Source organism: Heterocephalus glaber, unplaced genomic scaffold (genome assembly GCF_053883595.1).
Source record: "Heterocephalus glaber isolate CG9 unplaced genomic scaffold, H.glaber_assembly_v1.0 deba00001729, whole genome shotgun sequence".
NCBI lineage: Eukaryota > Metazoa > Chordata > Mammalia > Rodentia > Bathyergidae > Heterocephalus > Heterocephalus glaber.
The window spans coordinates 13,871,776-13,880,561 of NW_028258440.1; the positions used below are offsets into that span (position 1 = coordinate 13,871,776).

Consider the following 8,786-nt stretch of genomic DNA (forward strand, 5'->3'; position numbering starts at 1 on the left):
ATCTAGGTGTTACCATATCATTGTTTTTATTTTTCTATTAGAACATAGTATATATTTTCATTTTTGTTCTAATGAAGTTTGGTCAAGGTCATTGTGCCATTTCTAGTGACATATTTATGTATCTAAATTAATGACAAGTGATGTAGGATTAAAATTCACTCTATCAAGACCTTTCATTTAAAAAGTCCTATCTCAGGAGAAGTTCTGCCTTTTATTCACTAATAAATGAAGGAAAATCCATGAGCTACTGTGGGACTATATGAGATTGAACGAAGGTTACTCCATGTTGCCTCACTCGATACTCCTCCTCCCCTTCTGAGTAAACCATGTGATGTCATTTCTGGGAAGAAAAACAAAGGTTCACAGAATGCACAGTGTTCTTTGAAATTACCCAACTCCCCATAAACAGGAAATGTACTGGAACATGCTATCTACTATCTAAATGTACTGGAACATGTTATCTACTATCTAAATGTACTAGAACATGCTATCTAAATCCCTTAACTGTCAGCATCTCGCTTTTGTAATCTCTGCCTGCTAACTTCCCCTTGCAACCCCTATAAAAGAGCCTCGTACTCTGAGCCAGTTGTCTCTCTAAGCTTGTTTGCTTGGAGGGTGCCGTCTGGCCAGACTAATAAAGGTCTGTTTTACTTTCCAACCTGTCCGGTGTGTTCCCTCCTGGGTGTTCTTCACTGCAGTCAGCTCCTTGGAACGTTTGGTAAGGCCCTCAGTCTCACATTTTGGAGGCCCCAGCGAGATCCCCGGGTAGGAACCCCGATTCGGCCGAGACTCCGTGGCAGAATCCAGCAGGAGGCTCTTGGGCACAGACCTCAGAAAACCTCTGGAGGTAAGCTCTTTGCCAGTTGCAACCATTTGTTAAGTCAGGAGTGAGGTGGCTGATGAGCCAGTAAACCTCCCCTGACCCCAAGGTTCCTGACGAGGAATGAGGGAAGTTTTAGTTTCATTTTGTCATGGCACCCATCTTGTCTTTTGTGTGTTAGTGTTGTGTCTGTTGTGTGTCAGATTTTACATTTCTTTTCCAGTCCTCATCAAGAGCAAAGTAATGGGAGGATCCTGTTCTACCAGGTCTACTCCGCTTGACTGTTTCCTCACTCATTTTAAATTGGCTTTTTCTCCAGAACAAGAAGATGAATACAGGGTAAAGTTTTCTTGCAGGAGACCCACTCCCTGTGCCAACTGGAATGGCCAGCCTTTGGGGTGGAGTGGCTAGCTGAAGGGACTTTTGACCTCAGTACTTGCTGGGCAGTCTGGGGCAAGGTCACCGGTCACCCTGGCCACCCAAATCAATTTCCCTACATAGACATCTGGGTTCAGGCTTGTGAGGAACCTCCAGCTTGGCTGCAGCACTGTTCCCTTCAAACAGATACTCACATTTTAGTTGCTGTTCTGAAGGGACCCCAGGGGCTTAAAACCTGGGCTCCCAAGCCAGTACTCTCACAGGAACCTGACCCCCTAGACCCCTTGGGAGGGCCTCCACCCTATGTGGAATTTTCCACCTCCCAGATGGATCCTGCTCTAGACCCTGAAACCCTTTCCTTCCTCCATCTGTTCAACCTTCAGCTCCTACCTCTCTCTATCCTCCTCTCCCTGAGGGGCCCCAGTCCCTGGACTCTGTGACTTCTCCCCTACACACATGAGCTGGGGCTCTGTATGGACCTAGCAAGGTCCCTGCTGGGGGAACTAGTTCAGTCCCTCTCTTGCCCCTTCTGGAGACAGAACAAGGTCACTATATTTATATCCCTTTTAATACCAGTGACTTATATAATTGGAAACATCAGACTCCTCCTTTCTCAGGGAAACTCCAAGCCCTAATCTCTCTCCTAGAATCTATCTTTCATACCCATGATCCTACTTGGGATGATTGCCAGCAACTCCTCCAGGCCCTTTTTACCTCAGAGGAGAGGGAAAGAATCTGAGGACAAGCTGTAAGGTCGGTGCTAGGTGGAGCAGAAGGCCCCTTAGATGAGCAGCACTGGGCCTGTATTGAAGCACAACTCCCATCCACCCGACCCCACTGGCAAACTAATAGCTCAGGCGGGAGAGAAGCTCTCCAGAACTATCGTCAGCATCTCCTGGCCAGCCTGAGGGGAGCCGCTCGAAAGCCTACCAATTTGAGCAAGGTAAGCGAGGTCCTTCAAGGATCAGAGGAATCCCCTTCTGCCTTTTTGGAGCATCTGTTGGAAGCATACCATATGTATACTCCAATTGATCCAGATGCCCCTGCAAATCGGCAGGTAATAAATTTGGCCTCTGTTACCCAGTCAGCCCCAGATATTAGAAAGAAGCTGCAAAGGCTAGAGGGATTTGAGGGAGAGAGTAGAGAAAAGTTGATGAGTGTAGCCATGAAGGCGTTTAACAACAGGGATACCCCGGAAAAGAGGATGGACAAAAGATTGGGAAAGGTGACCATAGCTGCCTTGGCCAATGGAGGATTTGTCCAGAAAGAAAGACCTGAAAACAAAGGAGGGAACAAGGGTAATACCTGACTTAGAGAAAGATCAGTGTGCCTATTGCAAGGAGAAGGGCCATTTTAAAAAGGATTGTGAAAAGCTGAAAAGGAAAAGAGAGAAGGAAGCCCAAAAGGAAAATGGTGGAATCCTCTTAGTAGATGAAGATTGACGGGGCCAAGGCTCACGGCCGCTCAACCCTAGTGACCCTATGGTGACCTTGGAGATAGGGGAAACAGATGTTCAGTTCCTTGTGGACACTGGTGTAGCCCACTCTGTCCTGAAGACCCCCCTTGGACCCCTCACTTCCTTAAAAAGCTCCATTACTGGAGCCACAGGGAATTCGGCCTCCTACCCTTGGACCACTAGACAAACTGTGAATCTAGGAAAAGGCACCATCACCCATTCCTTCTTAGTTATCCCTGAGTGCCCGTACCCATTGCTGGGAAGGGACTTGCTACGAAAATTGGGGGCTATTATTTCCTTTGAGCCTGAAGGAGGGACTTTCAAACTCAAGTCATCCTCTGCCATTATGGTGACGGTTCCCCTAGAAGATGAATTTAGATTGCTAAAGGAAGGCACAGGGCCCCCCGAGCAAAAATGGGACTACCTTCAGAAAAAGTTTCCCAGGGTATGGGCTGAAACCAATCCACCTGGGCTGGCCAACCACCATGCCCTGGTGGTGGTCCAATTGTTGGCCTCTGCTACCCCCATCCGTGTGCGGCAATACCCCCTCTGGCTGGAGGCCAAGGTAGGTATCTCTAAGCACATCCACCAAATCCAGGAAGCTGGCATCTTGGTCCCTTGCCAGTCAGCCTGGAATACACCCCTGCTTCCTGTGAGGAAGGCTGGCACCTCAGACTTCAGACTGGTACAGGATTTATGAGAGGTAAACAGCCAGGTGGAGACAATCCACCCAATGGTACCAAACCCCTATACTCTGTTGAGTCTCATCCCTCCTGCTCATGTGTGGTATTCAGTATTAGACCTCAAAGATGCATTTTTCAGCCTACCCCTAGCACTAGTGAGCCAGCCCCTCTTTGCCTTCAAATGGACTGACCCAGACACTGGGACCACCAGACAGCTGACATGGACCTGGCTGCCACAGGGATTCAAGAACTCCCCCACTCTGTTTGGGGAAGCTCTCAGCAAAGATTTATGAGAGGTAAGGAGAGCTTTTCCCCAAGCAACTATTCTTCAGTATGTAGACAACCTCCTAGTGGCAACTTCAACCGATGAAGAGTGTCTTGCGGCCACCGAGGGCCTCTTGGAAGTCCTCCAAGACCTGGGATATTGGGTGTCCTGGAAGAAAGCTCAGATTTGCCAAACCAAGGTAACCTACTTGGGCTATATTCTTGAGGAGGGGAAAAGGAGGCTGACAGAATCCAGAATCGAGGGTATCAGCAATTCTCCAGATTCTGGAGCCAAGCTCAAAGAAACAGGTGTGTGAATTCCTAGGGGTGATTGGGTATTGCAGAATATGGATCCCTGGCTTTGCCGAAATTGCCAAACCCCTACACAAAGCCACCACAGGGGGAGATACGCCCCTCAAATGGACTGAGGCCTGCCAACAGGCATTTCAATCACTTAAGACTGTGCTTGCATCAGCACCAGCCCTGGCATTGCCAGACTTAAACAAGCCCTTCACCCTGTAGGTAGCAGAGAAAAATGGGGTAGCCAAGGGAGTGATTACTCAGCCTTTGGGACCATGGAAGCAGCCAGTGGCATACCTCTTGAAGAAGTTAGACCCAGTGGCCCGAGGGTGGCCTACCTGTCTGAGGATAGTAGCAACAGCAGCTGCTCTAATCTGAGAGGCTGACAAACTGACATTTGGGCAGGATTTCACTTTGATCACTCCCCATGCCATTGAGCCCTTGTTGAATAGCTTGCCTAGCAGATGGTTGTCAAATGCCAGACTGTTGCAATACCAAGGACTCTTGTTAGAATAGCCGTGCATTAAGTTTGCCACCACTGCTAGCCTCAATCCAGCTACCCTACTCCTGGAATCTGATGAACAGATGCCCATCCATGATTGCCTTGAGACTCTTGAAAACTTGAGGGGAGGGCATCTGGATTTAATGGACCAGGCCCTCCCCCATGCAGAGGCAACATTCTATACTGACAGATGCAGCTTTGTGAGTGACGGAGTATGGTATGCCGGGGCAAGGGTGGTCATCCAGGACCAGCAGGTGGAATGAGAGCAGGGGCTACCCCAAGGGACATCGGCACAGAGGGCTGAGCTGATTGCTTTGACCAAGGCTCTGGAACTAGGAAAAGGCAAGAGGATAAATATTTTCACTGACAGCCATTATGCTTTTGCCACCGCCCATGTGCAAGGGGAAATTTGCCAGACTTAAACAAGCCCTTCACCCTGTAGGTAGCAGAGAAAAATGGGGTAGCCAAGGGAGTGATTACTCAGCCTTTGGGACCATGGAAGCAGCCAGTGGCATACCTCTTGAAGAAGTTAGACCCAGTGGCCCGAGGGTGGCCTACCTGTCTGAGGATAGTAGCAACAGCAGCTGCTCTAATCTGAGAGGCTGACAAACTGACATTTGGGCAGGATTTCACTTTGATCACTCCCCATGCCATTGAGCCCTTGTTGAATAGCTTGCCTAGCAGATGGTTGTCAAATGCCAGACTGTTGCAATACCAAGGACTCTTGTTAGAATAGCCGTGCATTAAGTTTGCCACCACTGCTAGCCTCAATCCAGCTACCCTACTCCTGGAATCTGATGAACAGATGCCCATCCATGATTGCCTTGAGACTCTTGAAAACTTGAGGGGAGGGCATCTGGATTTAATGGACCAGGCCCTCCCCCATGCAGAGGCAACATTCTATACTGACAGATGCAGCTTTGTGAGTGACGGAGTATGGTATGCCGGGGCAAGGGTGGTCATCCAGGACCAGCAGGTGGAATGAGAGCAGGGGCTACCCCAAGGGACATCGGCACAGAGGGCTGAGCTGATTGCTTTGACCAAGGCTCTGGAACTAGGAAAAGGCAAGAGGATAAATATTTTCACTGACAGCCATTATGCTTTTGCCACCGCCCATGTGCAAGGGGAAATTTATCAAAACCAAGGGGTGCTGACCTCCAAAGGAAAAGAAATCAAGAATAAGACTGAGATATTGGCATTGTTACAAGCCATTTGGCTACCCCGAGAGGTTGCCATCATCCATTGCCATGGGCATCAAAAGGGGTCTAGCCCCAAGATAGTTGGTAATAATGCGGCTGATGAGGCAGCAAAACAAGCTGCCCAAAAATCAGTGGGGAAGCAAATAGTCCTGCTCCCCACACCAGTACTCTCAGAGAAACCCAAGTACACAGACAAGGAGATAACAGAAATGGTCAAAAAATGGTGGACCCAAGGTAAACATGGGTGGTGGACGACTAGTGATGGAAAAGTGGTACTCACAGCTGCTGTAGCAGACACGCTGTTACAAGAACTACATAAGTCCACCCACCTTGGCGAGAAAAGGATGATGGCCGCTCTATGATGCCATTTTGTCAGCAAAGGTATGGCACAAAAGGCTGAAGACCTGGTGAGACAATGCCTTACCTGTATCAAGGTAAATGCAAATTGGGTGATTGGACCCCCCGGGGTCCAACACAGAGGCTTAACTCCAGGAGAACATTGGGAGCTGGATTTTACTGAAATGAAACCTGGCACATATGGATATAAATACTTACTAGTGTTTGTAGATACCTTTTCAGGATGGATAGAAGCCTTTCCTACTAAAAGAGAGACAGCTGAGGTAACCATTAAAAGGCTTTTGACAGAGATAGTCCCTCGTTTTGGCTTACCCTTAGCTCTGGGCTCCGACAATGGCCCAGCCTTCATGGCTAAAATATCTCAATTAATTAGTAAAGCTTTAGGAATAAAATGGAACTTACATTGTGCCTATGGGCCTCAGAGTTCAGGACAAGTAGAAAGAGCAAATTGGATCTTGAAAGAGGTTCTAACTAAATTATGCCTGGAGACTGAACAAGGTTGGGTAGAGCTTCTCCCCTTTGCCTTCCTTCATACTAGGTGTAGCCCTAGACCTCCTCTAAATCTGTCATCCTTCCAGATCATTTACGGGTGATCTCCCCTGATTGTCCCTCTGGTTGATTTGGAGTTAAAGGAAAAACTTTCCCACCTTCAACTCCTTAAGTCCCTAAAAGCAGTCCATCAGCTTCAGTCCGAACTACATGATGAACTGAGAAAGACTATGCCTGGTCCCAGTGAGAAACCTTTGCAACCCTTACCCTATAAGCCGGGAGATTTGGTTTTCATTCGCAGGTTTGACTCCAAGACCCTGGAACCCCAGTAGAAGGGACCGGTTCCTGTTGTTCTGGCAACTCCCTTGGTGATAAAGGTAGCTGGACATCCTGCCTGGATACATCGCAACCATCTAAAAACAGCACCCCCTGTGGACATCTCAAAGGACGAATGGAAGGTCATCAGTCAACCAGGCGACCAAAAGTTAAGACTGGGATGGGTAGGAAGTACATCCCTTTCTTGCTGATGTTCTCTGGAACATCGGCAGTATTACCCCCAAAACAATTGGACCATACTGGAAATGTTTGGATTCAACTGGCACAATCACTTAAGTTGTCTGAGTTCTGTTTAAATGTAGATGTGAATTTCCATCATATATTAGGAAGCTGTCTCATCCCAGGGTGTACCCCTTTAAGTCTGATACAGCCTTATACCCTGTTTAAAGATATCCCAGGAAAAAATCTTACCTATGAAGATAGCTACAACTGGGGACATCCCTCTATCCTAAACCAAAAAATGTTATTAAGATATATATGTCCCGGATGATTATGTTAAATAATACCCAATGTGCTGTATATGAAAATTGTACTACAAAGTGCCTAAAGTTACAACAATCTGCAGGGATGCCCTGTCATGAGAAACAAAAAATTATATATAATAACAGTCATATCCCTTTACCATCGGGATGGTTTTATACCTGCGAGGGAATAACTTTTAATTATATTCCTGCCAACTTGACTCAAACTCGTTGCTGCCTAAGTTGCCTGGCTGTGATATTGCCAGATAGAACTGATTTGATTGTACCCAAAAGAACGAAGCACTGGTCACCTTATACTGCGCCAGGATGTGATGATGATGTAGGTCTCTTGACAGATGCTGAAGTGATATCTATGATAGCATCTGTGGTTGCTCTGCCTTCCATAGGAGTTCATGCTGAAAAGGCGGTACAAAAGTTAGCATGCAAGGTGGTCAAAGGTCTAAATGCCACCTCATCGGCCTTGGAATTAATTAACCAGGAGTTACAAGAACAATGACAGGCTATACTAGACAATAGGGCAGCAATAGATTATTTGCTTTTATTTCATCATCAAGGGTGTGAAAAAATAAAAAATATGTGTTGTTTAATCTGACTGACAACAGCCCAGAAATTAGGGAAAAGATAAAACAATTGGAAAAATTAGCAGAAAAAATACATAATGAAAAATTAAGATGGGACCTGTTTCAATGGTTACATAACTTGCAGTGGCCAAAACAACTTTTTCTTGTAATAATGGTAATACTCATATGTTTGCTGTTATCCTGTTGTTGCATACAATGTTTGCCTAGGGCCGTGCGTAAGATTACTTAAAATCCACAAAAATCAGTGGGGAATGTGGGACTATATGAGATTGAACGAAGGTTACTCCATGTTGCCTCACTCGATACTCCCCCTCTCCTTCTGAGTAAACCATGTGATGTCATTTCTGGGAAGAAAAACAAAGGTTCGTGGAATTCACAGTGTTCTTTGAAATTATGCAACTCCCCATAAACAGGAAATGTACTGGAACATGCTATCTACTATCTAAATGTACTGGAACATGTTATCTACTATCTAAATGTACTGGAACATGCTATCTAAATCCCCTAACCGTCAGGATCTCGCTTTTGTAATCTCTGCTTGCTAACGTCCCCTTGCAACCCCTATAAAAGAGCCTCGTACTCTGAGCCAGTTGTCTCTCTAAGCTTGTTTGCTTGGCGGGTGCCATCTGGCCAGACTAATAAAGGTCTGTTTTACTTTCCAACTTGTTGGGTGTGTTCCCTCCCAGGTGTTCTTCACGGCAGTCAGCTCCTCGGAGAGTTTGGTAAGGCCCTCGGTCTTACACTACCACAAGAAGTGATTGTAATTAATGCTACCATGGTCTCCAATCAGTGAGCTAGGAAAAATAAAAATTAAAAAACAGAGTTAGAATAAATGCCCTCCTCCCTTTTTTTGCAAAGACAATTCAATTCCACAGAGACTGTTTGAGGAAGTGTTTTGAGAATAAAGAATATGTGAACTAATTGGGCAATTCATGCCCT

At 46.5% G+C, this 8,786-nt stretch overlaps 1 long non-coding RNA gene across 1 annotated transcript; it reads left to right on the plus strand.

Annotated features, from left to right (window-relative positions):
- Nucleotides 1-254: 254 nt before the first annotated feature.
- LOC106010665 (uncharacterized) lies at nucleotides 255-8,509 on the plus strand. The gene is made up of 2 exons (XR_001184428.3): nucleotides 255-847; nucleotides 6,750-8,509. It is a non-coding gene; the product is annotated as an uncharacterized LOC106010665 (long non-coding RNA).
- Nucleotides 8,510-8,786: the final 277 nt, after the last annotated feature.